The sequence below is a fragment of the Helianthus annuus genome, chromosome 3 (assembly GCF_002127325.2).
Source record: "Helianthus annuus cultivar XRQ/B chromosome 3, HanXRQr2.0-SUNRISE, whole genome shotgun sequence".
Taxonomy (NCBI): domain Eukaryota; kingdom Viridiplantae; phylum Streptophyta; class Magnoliopsida; order Asterales; family Asteraceae; genus Helianthus; species Helianthus annuus.
The window spans coordinates 86,237,007-86,252,524 of NC_035435.2; positions in this window are offsets into that span (position 1 = coordinate 86,237,007).

The window sequence follows — 15,518 nt, forward strand, 5'->3', positions numbered from 1 at the left end:
TCCAGTCGATACGCTACCTTGCCAATCCTTTCGAGAATCTTCAAAGGGCCTACATAGTGAGGAGCGAGTTTCCCTCTCTTACCAAATCGAACTACACCCTTCCAAGGGGATACCTTGAGAAGTACAAGGTCATCAACGTTGAATTCCAAAGGTTTGCGATGCTTGTCAGCATAACTCTTTTGTCGGCTCCTGGCTTTAAGCTAGTTGTCTCGAATCTGTAAAATCTTGTCCTTTGTCTCTTGTATAAGCTCGGGACCGGTGATTTGAGCTTCTCCGATCTCGTGCCAACAAATAGGCGAACGACACTTACGACCATACAATGCCTCGAAAGGTGCCTATCAACGTAATTATCAGCGTTTATATCTATATTGACCGGCGCTTTTAAACATTGATCGACATTATCCGGTGTATTTAAATTATGTCTGACCAACGAACTTATCATGACCGGTGTAAATATTCTAATTCCCAGCATAGCTAACCGTCATCAGAAAAACTTTTAAGTTCGTATTAGCACATATAATAGCGTATTTAACCTTTTATGATTATTTTTATTTTCAAATTTAGTATATATATAAATACTTTTATTTTCTATTTTTTTAAAATGTATATACTTTTATTTTACAATTTTGTTTATATATTTTATAATTTTGTAAATATTTCAACTAACTAACTATTATGTTTCGGAACCCGGAATCTCACTTAACTCGTTTTCGTGGTTTTCATAATGGCGAAGCAAATCGTTTGGGATAAGACGCGGAAGCACGATCAACCAACCACATTAGTGCGAGCGCCAAAAGATTTTGAAGGTGTGGCAGATTGGTTAGGAAGAAGTAATATCAGCTATGTCGTTCAAGCAGATCCAATAATATACAACATTCATATTGAAGAGTTCTTGAGAACCGCGAAAGCGAAAAACGTTAACAAAGTTAAGATAATCACGGCAACTATTCGCAACAAGGAGGTCGTCGTCACAGAAGATAGTGTGTGGAGAGTTCTAAGTCTCGGAGATAGTCATAAAGATGCATTATGTTTGTCAAAGGAAGAAATTCTGGAAGGATTCAGAGGCTTGAAGTATGTTGAAGACTTTCATTACAAAAATGTAATAAAGAGAAATGGTCTTACAAAGCATTGGCGATTTATTCTTCACGTCTTCGCAATGAGCATGGCCCATAGAAAAGGAGGTTATGACGAGTTAAATCTTGAATGGTCCGCTGCCATGCTCAATCTTTGCACCAAACAACCATTCAACATTTGTGGCTTGATATTTTATTGCATGGTTGATAACGAGAATAGGATGACGTGGGCCATGTATCCTCGATTCGTGCAGCTCTTTATAAATAATCAACATCCCGAACTCCCCCACGATGGAAACACGTATAAGTTTCAGTTATCGACCGGACGACAAATAACGGAACTAAAAAAAGAATGGGTAATGCTTCACAACTGGATGTACAGAGAAGAAAGACTCCCGTTAGTTAAAGCTGCATATCAAAAGTATCGGGATGCAGTTAAAGAATCGAGAAAGAAATAGAAGGATGTTGATGAGCAAGCAGAAGAAGAAGAAGAAGAAGAAGAAGAAGAAGAATAACTTATTAGAAAGAAGAAAGGGAAATAAGATGTGGAAGAGGGGGGATCTTCCAAGAAAAAGAAAGACACCTCGAATCCAGAAAGAATTATGGGTGATAGTATACATGCAGGCTCGACAAGAGAGCAAAGGGAACATATCGAGAACTTACGAGCTATCCGTGCAATGGAAGAATTTGAGAAAAGAGAAAGGAGAACGAAAAGGCATGAAATGATTGAGTCTGAGACTCTAGAAATTGTGATGACCGAAGAAGAAAAATTGGATGCTTTTGTTGAGGGGATGTTGGTAGATCCAAATGAATCAATGCCGAGCAAATCATCTCCCCAGAAAAAGAGAAAAATAGGGGAAGGATCTTCTAAGAATGCTCAGGCAAATCCAACGCCAATCACTCAACCACAACCACAACAAGCTCCATGCAGACCTTGTCCCTTCCAAGAGCTTTACGATAAGTTATCAAAAGAAATTGGAGCAGGTCCTACTAAGGAAATCTGCATTCTAAAGCGTCAGGTTAATGATACGAACGTGTTAAGAGAAAAGCTGAAAGAACAGAGAAAGAAAAACAAAGAGCTTCACTCATACATATCGGAACAAACGAGATTCATCAGATTTCAACAAGATGGAATGGAGATAATGTATCGAATGATCAGAGAATTATGTGCTAAAGCAAAGATACAACCAATGTTCTCGTCCACAGATATCTTCGATTACAAAAAGTTTAAAGAAGAGGAAGCAAAGCGTAAGGCCGAAGAAGCCTAAAGAAAGAAGCAAAGGTTGGAATCGACAGTAAATGTTAATGAAGATGATGAAAGTGAAGAAGAAGATGTGGATAGGGATGAGATGCCTGTGAGATTTTTTGAGTGGGGATTGGAGGATGAGATTATGTATGAAACAGAGGATGGTGATGAAGTGGCCCCATAACATCCTGAATGGTTCAAGAAGGAAAGAGAAAAACTTTCTGATTTCTATAAGTTAGTTACTGTGGAAAAGACAGAAACTACTGATAAAATCATTAGTTGGAAGTATTGTAATTTGAAATGGATGTTTATCGTAAAGCGACGTGGTGGGGTCATCCAACATTTCAAGACTGGTTTAGACATGCAAAGGCCTTGCCTCGGTGGGATATCCGTGAGCTAGGAAATTTGGACATGATCAATCCTACTTATATCAGCATCGGAACTGATTTCGAAAGATTAATTCAAGAATGTAATCGCGGATTTACTATCTTCAAACCCAGAATTCCACGTAGAAGGGTTTCAAAGACCACCAAAGATCTGATTACCTGAAAAGACAAGGTCACATTGGTCATCGACCCTGCAAAAGTCATGACAAAGATCAAGATCCCTCCGGAGCATCCAGTGACACTCGCCAACTTCAAGAAATGGTTTTACGATGGAATAACCGGTGAAGCTGTCATCAGATCAACCTCCAACGAAGATATCCGTATTCTGGATCCAATAGATATCTTCATGTTCTACTTGTCCGGTCTGGACATCTTGTACGGCCACAAAATACATGTCGGTGATGGAAACGAATACAAAGAAGAAGGCATGTTGTTTCAGCGGGCGGTAGAACGGGCGAGAGAGCGGAAGATTGAAATGATGAAAATCATGAACATAATAGAAAAGCAGAAAGAGCGAGACGAAGCAAAGAAGAAGAAAAGCAAAGAAAAGAAGAAACAGAAGTCTCCAGCTCAGCACAAAGATCCATCACCAGAACCTGTCGCAACAGAATCTCAACCTCCAACCTCATCCACATATGAGGTCACTATGGAGGATCCACCAATCGCAAGTGAACCTATTGTTAACCAACCACCACCTAAACCGACCGTCAATCAAGCTGCCACAAATCCAGAAACCGAAGCACAAGAATGAAGAACGATCAAGTACGCAACGATCTAGGGGAGATATTATTAGAGCTTATGAGACCGTTAGTACATGGTTTTAGTAGGTTTTCGATAGCTTTTGTAATATTTTGTTATGTTTTAGAAAGTTCAGGGACTAGATGTGCAATTAATGTAAATCAGCACAGTAGCGGCGTATTTAATATAGTAGCGTAATTATTAAATACGCCAGGCAGTAGATTTGTATAAATATGAAGCTCGATGAAACCCCTTGGCCAAGGTTTTTGGTGATTTTACTTGTGTTTTGACTTTGATTTTTGTGCTTAATCCGAACATCTAGGTGCTTTAGTGTTAATATCATATTGGGATTGTATAAACAACACTTGTTGTTTGATCCTTGCTAAGAATCTCCATCTTCATCTTTTGGTTTCTTAACTTTTCAGCATTCAAGCACCTAATCAATAGGTGTTTGGGTGTTGTCAATCATTCCACTGTGATCCGATCTTGTTTGGGACTCACAAATGAACATCGAATGATTAACAAAACTTGCATACGATTATAAGCTTTCGTCAGATACTAGTAGTCTTCTATTTCCTTGAATGTTCAACCAAATAATGAGTTAGCAAACTTCATTATATAGGTGATATACACATCATCCTAATTGAACCCAAGCCCACTATTACATATCAAAACCCAAAAGCCCATCTCGAGAACTCTACATAGTTCTCGAGATCCACTACTTGTCCAACACTAATACATATTATAATACATAAACCTCTAGGTCCTAAAATTAAGTGTTGGACAACAATGAATTATTTAGTTAAGATATATAAGAGTTAAATGTCATTTTAGTTCCTGTGGTTTGGGTCATTTTGTCAGTTTAGTTTAAAGGTTTCAGTTTTAGTTTCTGGGTCCAAAAAGGTTTCACCGTTGCCATTTTAGTTCACTGGGTTAACTTCATCCATTTTTTCTGTTAACGAGAAGGGCAATTCGGTGATTTTATATGTAATTTTGTGAACTAAAAGGGCAATTTGGTCATATAAAATGACCGAACTGCCTTTCTCATTAACAGAAATAATGGATGAAGTTAACGGAGTGGACGAAAATGGCAACGGTGAAACCTTTTTGGACCCACAAACGAAAAATAAAACAATTGGACTAAACTGACAAAATGATCTAAACCACATAGATTAAAATGACATTTATCTCCATATATAATTATGAAACTTCACGTTTTCTTTAAATTTTATCTAAATGGATCAAAACTAATTTTAAGATGATAAACGAATTGATATCAAATTATATCCATAATAATAAGAGTTAAATGTTATTTTAGTCCTTTTGGTTTGGGTCAATTTATCTGTTTAGTCCAAAGAATTCGATTTTTCACCTGTGGGTCTAAAAATGTTTCACCGTTGCCATTTTAGTCCACTGCGTTAACTTCATCCATTATTTCTGTTAACGAGAAAGGCAATTCGATCATTTTATATGGCTGAATTGCCCTTCTAGTTCACGTAATTACATATATAATGACCGAATTGCCCTTTTCGTTAATAGAAAATGGATGAAGTTAACCCAGTGAACTAAAATGGCAACAGTGAAACCTTTTTGAACTCACAGGTGAAAAATAAAACCTTTGGACTAAATTGACAAAATGGTCCAATCCACATAGACTAAAATTACATTTAACTCTAAAAATAAAAATAAAACTACAATTTTAGACCACAACATGTGATATCGGCAAGAGCATCAGGAGTCTGACGTGGAGGGGGACCCCGACGGGGAACACCGCCCCCGTCCAGATATCTGTGCCATCGGGAGCTTCTTCCCGTTCGGCCCTGAACTCTCTCTCTCTCTCTCTCTCTTGGTATGATTGGTTAGAGATGGATGGGGATGAATGAGGACACCATTTCCTATGGATGGAAAAAGAGAAGAAGGTGGTGTGATTAGATGGGCGAAGGGAAGCACAAAAGCTTTTAGGCTATTCTTTTAGTAACTAATTTATTTAAAAAAATCGTTAAAAATAATTATCATATTTAACGTTTAAGTAAACTCAAATAGCATATTTAGTTTACTAATTAGTTTCTTGTATTCATAGAATCAGTAATATTCACATTTATAAGTTAACAATGAAATAGACATTTAACCTTATTATTACAATAAAATATTATTTAGAGTTTCGTAAACTTGGGGCATTACACCTTTTTATCTTTTTTCTAGAACAAAATATTAAATTCTTAGGGTAGCAGGTAGCTTTTTTTTACTTTAAAAAACCCATTTAAATTGTGTAAACTTAAGAAAACTTTATAAAAAATCCATATAAACTCAACAAATCTTTCTAAAAAAATAGGAAATGTAATATACATATATTTAAACATTTTTAAAAAAGAAACACAAAAAAACATTGAGTAGTTTTTTTTAATATATTTGAACATTTTTAAAAAAGAAACCCAAAAAAAACACCGAGTAGTTTTTTTTAATGTTTCAGGTTACATAATATATATGTCCAAAAAAATGTAATATACAAATTTTCATATTTTTTTAAACAGTAAGCGGTTTTTTTTTTCATTTTTTTTCATAAATAGGTCTGTGTACATTTATATTACATTCTCTGGTTTTTTAGAAAAAAAAAATAAAAATATTACATAGTGTTTATTTGGGTTTTCTCAACTCACATGGGTTTTCGATTTATCTTTCCCCTATATTATATATAGGGGAAGGCTACAGAGAAAACCCGCTTGAGTTGTGTAAACTCAAAAAAACCTTTCTAAAAAAATAGGAAATGTAATATACATATATTTGAACATTTTAAAAAAGAAACACAAAAAACACCGAGTATATATATATATATATATATATATATAGGGTCAGGATTTAGAGAAAACGGTAGAAAGTATGAGAACGATGAGAACGCTTATGGATCGTCCGATCAAAACAATCTATGGACTAGATTGGCGCGGTTGCGTTTTCGAAAATAACATCAATTTTATTACGTGGACGCGCTTCACTAAGGGTAAAAAAGGTAAAACATCATTTCTCACATAAAACGCCGTTGAAATATAAAACGCCAAACAAATACAAACGCCAATTTTATTACTGCGTGCTTTTTTCTGTGTTTTTATTTAAGCTCTCAGGCTACAAAAACGCCACAAAATGTGAAACGCCATAATATATAACGTCAAGCCTTACATCCGGATAAATGTTAATTACATTTTTTGTTATAAAAATAATATCCCACCTAAACTACGCGTCAAAAAAAATCCTATAAATAGAAACGTCTCACCACCGTACGTTTATCACACCAAAAAAAACAAAAAAAAAATACAGTGGTTCCTAAAAATATATAACTCAATGTAAAACGCCAAAAAAATATAACGATGGCAAACATCTTTTCTTTGATACTCAGTAATGTTCTGCATGAAGTTTCACTGAATGATTTGTTACGTAAGTGTAGTAAGATTTTGCTGCATGAGATGGACAAAATTCAAAAAATAGGGACTAATGACACCTATATGTCATTCTGTCATCTTTGTTCTTGAAGAAGGTTTGGATGATTAGAAGAGACCTATCCCAGTGTAAATGCTACTTTGACCTTGATGATTATAATGAAGACGACGGGCAGATAGCATCCACCCACACAGGGTCGATCTATGTCTCCAACATCCACAAAGACACTTCAACACATGAACAAAGAAAATAAACCACGCCAAACCCAAAACACCATTTATTTGTGACAGTTTTTGTAGTTTCAAAAGAAAAAAGAGACTGATGACACTAAAGATTTAGATCATAAATTGCTTCTATTTGTTTTTTTTTTTAATTTTCTTTATCTGTTGTTTGTTTTGTAATTTCAGCTAAGAAACAACAAAAGTACATTAATACTATAATGAAAAATATAATAAAACGCCAAAACGAGCAAATGCTTGTAAAACGCCATCATGCCATAAAAACGCCCCCAAAAAAATACCAAACTATAATAAAATTACTTTGAACAAGTACTATTATAAAAAACCTTAAAACAATGTGCAAAGAAAATAAAACAAAAAAGTCCCATTGTTATCTAAACGCCATTGGAAAACAAAACGTCATAATTACAGCCGTCAAGATTAGACGTGTTACACCATAAAAACAGGTGAGTCTAAAAACAAAACACGGTAACTGCAAAAAAACAGTAAAATGAAACGACGGAAAACATAATTACTAACATTTATTATATTGAAAGCCAAATACTTGGGGAATTGAATTTATTTATCTTTTTCAAAACGCCATAATTACCTGTCAAGCGCGGGAAAAACAGTCAATATAAAAGAAGACCATAAGAACACAAGCTCAAACATGCCAAAAACATTGACTAAAAACGCCACATATTGTCCAAAACGCCAAAAACTTTAAAAATGGCTAAGGTTATTGCATGGAGGGTGAAGGTAAAGACAATCAAAGCCACGCTTGGTATGAATGAAGGGGTTCAGAGGGATATCCTGGCCCTTGGGGTTCCAATGGCCAACGATTGTGAAAGAACCCAAACTGTAATAAAAAGACTGAAAAGAAAATTTCCGGCAAAAGATGATGATGATATTGACGATACTCCTCTACCAACACTTAGCAGTTGGGTGATGCATGAGAAAGAAAGAACGCTTGAAGTGACTTATAAAAACGGGGTGCAATATTCATTGCCAATGGAGGAAATGTTGAAGACAGGGTTGTTATCTATCACTGAACAAGTCTGTGATTTAGCACCTTCGAACGATCCAAAATCCAAGGATGCAGTGATATTCAAGAATAGGCTGCAGCAAAGAAGAGACGAGCTAATGGCGTTATACGCCAATCTAAAATTTGATGATGATGAATCTAAAGAAAGTGATGAACAAAGCGATGGGTATATCTCTGATGTAATCCCATTCACGGAAGACTAGTAGTTAATTTTGATTTCGTATTATTGTAATTTTATAAAATATTAACCTGTGGTAATCAACTATTAACAAAAAGACCCAGGACGCCAAAAAAATGACATCGAAAAAGCCATAATGCCAAAAAAATTAACTATTTGACACAAAAAGAATTAATTCAACGAGAAAAAATCTGAGAAAAACAGTAAAACGCCAAGTAATTAATGATTCTAGATAACGCCAAAATTATTTTGCACGCCAAAAATGAAGTAGCATGTCAAACGCGAAAATCGGGAAAGGAGAAGAATACTAAAAAGACAAAAAAAACCCCTCGGACCCTGACCATGTCCCGCGCCACGTGTTGGGTCAGGATGCGTTCTCACTGTTCTCACACTTTTGGGTGTTTTCTCCTGGTCCCGTTTCTCTCTCTATATATATATATATATATATATATATATATATATATATATATATATATATATATATATATGGGGAAGGATCCACTAAAACGAGAGTTTTGTCTAAGTAGCTTAAGGAAGATTGTGATGATGACATACGACACTCCATATAAATAGGAATGGATGACATTTTGGTCCTAAAACATTTGGATCCTTACAAGTAGGAGTGTGAAAGTCACATGTGACACCTCTTTTCTTTTCTCAAAAATGCAAAAAAAAAAAAAAAAATCTAGCACAAAAGATTCTACCATAAAAATTCTAGTACAAAAAATATAGCACAAAAAATCTAGTACAAAAAATAGAGTTAAATGCCTGGTTGGTCCCTGTGGTTTGCAAAAATTGCAGACTTGGTCCCAGTGATTCACTAATTACAGAGTTGGTCCTACTAGTTGTATTTTTTGCACTCGTGCTCATTGCGATCTCGTTCCCCTTTTTCTTTCATTTATACCGGAACCTTTGAATTCCTTAGATATGATGTAGCCCATTTGATATCTTCGTATCTGAGAATCAACAAAAATTGCGAAACAAAATTTTAAAATTGGATCAATAGGTCCTTATCACATACTTAAGTTAAATATCTCACTTAAATTGATGTTAAATGACCAAATTGCCCTCAACAATTAAAAAAAATAAAAGTAAAAATATATGAAACAAAAGGAGATGGGCTCACCCCATCATCTTCTTCACCCCATCTCTCTCTCTCCCCCTCTGAAACACCAGTAACCACCATCAGCCATCATTTTTGGGCCACCACAACCTAAAACCAGCACCGCAAACCACCACCTGAAACCAGCACCGTCGCATACCACGACTGCCCTGTCACCAACTTCAATCGATCTAAACTCAGATTCTGTTGCGAAACTGACAAAATTACATAAATTAACGTAATGTTAACGACACACGATATACTATATCAATTCTTCATAAATCATAATTCACCTCTAACAAATTCAATAGCAAATTCACTGAGAACATAAATAGAACTCACTTCTATTGAAACAATACGAAGGTAAAACTAATTCAATTAAATAACAAATACCTTCAATCGATCTAAACATAAATCATGTTGCGAAATTCAGCTGTTAAAACAACTTTTAAAACGATTTGCATGCAGAATTACGAACCCAGTGGATGCGAATTGGAGTGTTCTATTGAATCCCGGTAACTGTTTGGAGTGAATTAGTTATTTTTTTGATGTATAGGTGTATGTATATATATCTGAAGGAGATGAAGTGATGATGATGAAAGATAGGGTTTGACAGAGCAAATAGATTTGTTTCTGTTTCTCACTCTGAAATGATGACAATGAAATGTAACACCTCGTAAAATCATGTCCAATACAATGGTGACACGTGTCATAAACCTTGATAATGTTAAAAGATAACTGGAGGGGTTAAAAGTGTCAACATGTAAATTATTACATCTGAGTGACCTTTTAAACGTTCCCAAAGCTTCGTAATGTGTTAATACACTCTTATGAATGTATGATAAAGATTTCATAAACTTTCGGTTAAATCTTGTGATGAATAATTCAAATATCAAGGAAAAATAGTCACATGTGTCTATACGACAAATCTTCATTTAAATGGCCTCTTTCAAAGACTCCAAAACTTTATTTTGCATGGTATTACTTCTAAGGACTTTTCAGAACTGATGAAGTGGACCCTCTTGCTGAAAGTGACCTTGGATTCGAGTTATGAAAGTTGCATGGTCAAAATCTAAAAGCTCTAAAAAAGTTGTCTTCTGATTAAAGGCTTACGGACCGCAAAGTGTCACACCCCGACCATGTAAAACAACAAATCATGGCGGAATCATCGGGGAGTGTTGTAACAGAATCATTGTTTCATAACACATGGAAAATTTAAATGTTGTTTTATTGATCAAAAGAAGTTACAATGTCTTAACATCAAGGAAGCATATATAATTATCTAGTCTTACATCTTTTATTGTTACTAAGGCCCGAGTCTGCCTATGTGTATCTTGATCAATCTTATGCATCATTTCCTGAAACACATGTGAAAATAGGTACGTCAGCATAAAAATGCCTGTGAGATACATAGGTTTTATTGATTTAGGATTCATGACTTATAAATAAAAAAAAATGTTTAACAAAAGCTAGTCATGATCCTTGTAAAATGTCTTCTTTTATAAATTATACAAAAGTGATAAGAAATTAGATAATATAAAAGAACAATGCAAAATGAAATGAATAACCAAGTAAGAATGAGTTTGTATAAAATATGTTGTTTGTAAAACAATGTTTCATGAAGATATGATATAAGTGTAAGATGTATTATGTCTAACTTGAAATGGTTTAAATAACGTTACGATATGTAATACCATAAAAGCACTTATATATAGGAAGTACCAGCGGCGTATCCACCATGCTTTTATCATATTACACATGCCTCGTTATTTAAATCACTTACCAAACAAACCACCAATGTTAAAATGTTCATGTATTAAACAAATGTAATGTATAGTGAATAAAAGCCTTTATTGAATTAAAAGCATTTACTCAACCCTATAAGAAAGAAATGTACAAAATAATGCATTTGATAAATTATAATCAAAAGTTATGTTCTGTAAAATAATGCATGTTTTACTGATATAAACATCTATGCGGTATTGTGAAAATGCATACATTCAAGCCTTGAGACTGTGGCGATAAACCCTTAAACGAATTTAAAGATTTATCTGAATTATGTGTATCGAATTCGATCATTCCATTCATCCAAACAAACCTAGGATTTCAGGAACGGTAGTTGTCAATTCCTATGGTATCACTACCTACTAACGAATGGCGTGATCAATGTTAATGAATGTATTTTTATCCCATTTAAACAAACCAAATGTCATACCAAAATGTAAGCATGTTCTATGAAAAACAATGTACCTAGTATGCTAAGTGAACATACAAGATAGAAATGTAAAACAATGTGTTCATGTGCTACTAGAACATATGCAACAGAAATGTAATGTAAATCAATGAGTCCATATGCTACGAGAACATATACAACAGAAATGCAATGTAAAACAATGTACTAAGTATGCAACAAATGAACATACATAGCATAAAATGTAATGTAAAACGATGTACTAGGTATGCACTAAACGGACATACGTAGCAAAAACATAATGAAATCATGTACTATAAGTATACTAATGAACATAACAAGCGTATGATGTAAAATCATGAAAAGCATGAAAAACACGAAAGTAACAAGTAGGTACATGTGTTTCACCCCAAAACGTTTGAAAAAAAAACAGTAAAAGAGGGGAACTATGTACTCACTTGAGGGTGCTTAGGAGTCTTGAATAACAACCAAGCAAAGCTAGAGGGATCACGGAATCAAACGACACCTAATATAGATAACTACATAAATAACCGGACCTAAATCGGATAGAATGAGGTTTCGTAAACCAAATGAGTATTGGAACTCGTATAATATGGTTTAACGAAGCCTACATACTAAAACGAAACCTAACCTAAGTGCTTACGACCCATTACGACTCGTTTAGGTAGCTTACGCTACTTTAACGCGTCGTTCGCGTAAAACGCGTTTGGACCGCCTAACTAGTCCTATGATAGGTAATATATACCTTAACATGTCTAATAATGTTACCTAATCAGTTTAGATGTCAAAATTTAGGTTACATATGCTTAAAATGAATTTATGCATAAAAAGGGCATTTTGGTCATTTTCCTAAGGCATATAAACTACCTATCATACAAATAGTTAATCGAAGTGACCATAAGGTATAACCTCGGAAGGTTATTCCCTATACAACTACGGTCACAAAACATGTTTGGTCGGATCCTAATGATCGACCAAACGGATCGGGTTCGAAAGTCTAAGCGGTTGTTTAGACCGCTTACCTTTACGACCCTATATAAGCACCAAACCTAAAGTGACGAGCTAAACATGTTAAAACATGTTTAACGAGGTTTGAAAACAGGTTTGGTATCAAAACAAACGGTTTGGTTACCTAAAGTAGTTTGGTTGCAAAATACGCATTTTGACCGAAACTACGACTCGTCACTATACCTAGATAATGTGGTAATCAGTAGGTATAGTCACAAGGGACTATAACCATCGTGATTACGCTCACGTTACGAAGTTCAAACGAACTTCGTGTTGACCATAAACTGGCCAAAGCTGAAAGTCAAACAATGCTTGACTTTCACGCTTAAAACGCGTAAAAGAACGAAAGAACACTTACAAGAGGTCAAAGAAATGGAAGTTTGATCCAATTATTCTCAGGTATGGAGTGTTAGAACTCCAACTTAGAGAACAAATCAGATCAAGGTGTGAATTTGCAAATGAAACATGGGGGTATTTATAGTTTTCGGACCACCGTTAAGATCGTTCCTCGATAAACGAGCTTTAATCCGGGCCTTACATGTGTACCCCCTGATTTGTAAAACCATGGGAGCCTCAAAACAAGCCCCTAGAATCATAAAAACCATTTGCAACACTTGGAAACAGCTGGAACAGCTGGAAATCAGATTTTTGCAGATCTGCAGGTCTTAGGCGCCCCACGTAAGACCCAAGGAAGGTCTACGCGCCCCGCCTGGACTCCACAGATCAGCAACAAGATTCAGTTTTTGCAGTTTCAGTCCCTGCATGCTTTTAAGCCCCATTTTGACACGTTTGAGACCCGTTAAGCCATTTTCAAGGCTCTACAATGATGCCTAAACATAGGGGATATGAAACATGCTCAAAAATATGTCGGATGTCGGTTCGTTTGGTCGTACGGTTGCGTTGTTCGGTTAATTACGACGAAACACGAACGGACGCGAAAAACCATCCAAATTACGCGACGAATGGAATTTTATCATTCCAATCACTAAAACATAATATTTTAACGATTACATAAATTTTTGGATGTCCGGATGTATTCAGAACGTAAGATATGCGCGAAAATGCAAACTTATGCACTTTTTGACGCTTTTAGTCCCTGAATGACCAAAAAGTTTATTTTAACATACCTAACCCCTCAAAGCCTATTTCTAAGCTATGTAAAGGATATTTAGGGTATGTTTAACTTATGATCAAGTTCCAGAATGTCCGTTACAGTACAAATCGGCATACTTTCGTAGTTTGTCGAAATTGGTCCGTGTAAGCGAATAAACTTGATTTCGGCACACCAAACCCTCCAAAACTTATTTCTAAGCTATGTAAAGGTTATTTAAGGTATGTTAAGCCTATGTCACTGTTCCAAAATGTTTGTTGCATTAAACTGGTTATATTTACGCATCAGTTCGCGTATAACCTTCCAGAAAGCGATTTAAAGCTCGAAATCGGACAAGAATTGATATGTGCAAATGACACACATATTTATACAAATCCAGGTATGAAATACAATAAGTCATTGATTTGGTATTTGTTTGATGGCCGTGGAGGCACAGGTGTCACACAAAGCATCCACCTTACAGACTGTAAGGTGGCTTAACTGGGCGACAAAATTTAAAAGCGGATACGGACCGTAAGGCCTTGGCTTACGGTCCGCAAGACCTGTAACTGGGCAGTAAAATGGACAGCTGCAGGTTACAGCCCTTCCACCGCCTTTGCAAACTAGTTTTTCGATACCAGGGACTGTGCAACTTGTTTTTACTGCCCTAGGGACACTTGTTAACATCTGGTGACCTCCTAAGAACAGCTGCAATGATCTTAAGACACCCAAACTTCCTATATAAAGGGCCTTCTTGTTCTTTGTTCATGCACAAATCAATTTTTCACTCTCAAAACTCTTCTCTGGAGCATCAAACTACTTAATAGAAAAGTCAAACGGGTTAGTTTTTATAAAATAATTCATAACTGATAATGTAGAGGATATAAAATACATTTTATCACTTAATCAACTTGGTAAATAATATAAGAACATGTTTACGCATGTTCAACCCGACAATTCTGAGCTTAAGCTCGGTTCTCAACCGAAAGTCGCAAAAGTATACTTTTGCTTTGACTTTCAGTTCTGACCCGATTTAGCTTAGTTTAGTTATTCCTTAGGGTTCCTTTGATACCACATTATATGTTAGTATAACCCTCTGAGATTATACTACATGGTTCCTTAGAAATCTGATTCATTTGCACGTCCCCGTTAAATGCTTAAAAATTGACCATTATGCCCTTTTATCATTAAAATGAGATTTTTGAAAATGTGAGAGGACAAAAACCTTTATTACTGATATATAAGTATGTCCTAAAAAGTTGACATCCGTTTCTGGTCTGAAATAAGAGTTATGCACAATATCGTAAAACGAAAGCTTTTTATTAATTAAATTGCATTTTTGGCATAAATCATATTTAAACCCAAATTTTGGCACCAAACTTTCTACCCACTATTATAATATAATATTTTGGGACTTTTGGAAATTTTTTTCAAATTTTATGCGGACTATAACATAGAGTTCTTGCATGGACTTGGTAATTGACGTTAATGCCCTTTTCATTAATAAATGAGTTTTATGTATCATTTGCATGTCAAACCTTTTTCTACTGATTTTATACATTAAATAAATTATTTTAAACAGTTGAGACTTATAAAAATCTCAGATTTCCTTAAAGAACCCAAATATCGTCAAATACCGACTTTTATGCGATTTAGGCGCATAGTATGGTTTAAAACCATATTTAGCACCTAAGACTTGTTACCTACTGATTTTAAAAATAAATTTTTATACTTTAACAGTAAGTAAAAGTCTTGATTTCAGATTTCCAAATTTGACCCTTAAAGCATATGTG